The sequence below is a fragment of the Phaethon aethereus genome (assembly GCF_964289735.1).
Source record: "Phaethon aethereus genome assembly, chromosome: 3".
Classification (NCBI taxonomy): Eukaryota; Metazoa; Chordata; class Aves; order Phaethontiformes; family Phaethontidae; genus Phaethon; species Phaethon aethereus.
In genome coordinates, this window is record NC_138576.1 from 85,384,722 (window position 1) to 85,385,948 (window position 1,227).

Genomic DNA, 1,227 nt, shown 5'->3' on the forward strand with positions numbered 1-1,227 from the left:
AGACAGAAGGAAAAGCCAGCACTGGAACTGCAGAAGAGTTACGGACTGCACGCAGACAGCATGGGCAGCCTGCGCCTGAACACATGCACGGGACAAGGCGAGTTTCATACCTGGCACCAGAGGGCTATACAGTAGTACTCTTGGCTCCTAAAGTTAACTGTTGGTCTCCTTGAAAGCATTTGCTTTGGGCTGAATTGTCTTACTCGAGATACCAAATAGTGCTTAAAAGCTTCAATTAAATAAAACTCAAGGTAACTTTTGCTGAGATTTTATACTACCTTCCCGTTGCAAGAGTGAGAATTTGTTTTACTGAACCGAGTACGTGATTTAGTTGTGATCTCTTTGCTCAAAATAGGACAAGATTAGTGCTGCACTGAAAGAGGCTACTTGCTCTTTTGTTTTCACCTACTTCCAAAGACCTTAAAGCAAGCAAAACAGCAGTAACTGTAGAAGTATCTACACAGCCTTAGACTATTTAAGGTCAAAATCTGACAGACCTTTATTCTACCCTACAGCGTTAACATACCACACTATAAATAAGTTCTCAGTATACTGCAAGGCATTGCTATTTATTTTATATTCTTTAGTGTGCTGTTCCTCAATCTTATTTTACTTTCACTTGTGTACCCTCAGATTCATATCTAATAACACATTGAGCTATCAGAAGTCCTTCCTAATCAGGCGAAGTTTGCAGTACTTCAAGATTTGGTATAAGCAAACTTTGATACTGTTTTTATCAAACATGACAATGGTATAAACATAAATCCTAACCCCAGGCTGTCCCAGCCCCTGCACAGATGAGAGCAACCCCTCGAACATCACAGAACCTGCTGCAGCAAGACTTACCAGGTACAGCACAGCTCTCTGCTGGACCCTGGTACAGCTCTATACTGAGTTAAATCAGTAGTACTTTAATTTACAAAAGGCAGGCTAGTTGGCATTCCTATGTGCATTTATTAATTACAAGTAGGTCTTTGACTTTATATAAAAAGGAAAATTTCTTATCTTAAACATTTTGGGTTTTGTCAGATCAACACCTATACTATAGAAAATGAATAGTATCAGTCCACTTGTAATTATCAAAAGGGATGTGCAAATATTGTTATACTTTAGTTGAAACCCAACATTAAATGATACCTTAATATTCCTAATTGTTCCAAGAGTGAATCCAAGTGTACACTTTTTTCATGGTTGTTGTATGCTACCCTGTTTTCCAAGGCAAGTCCA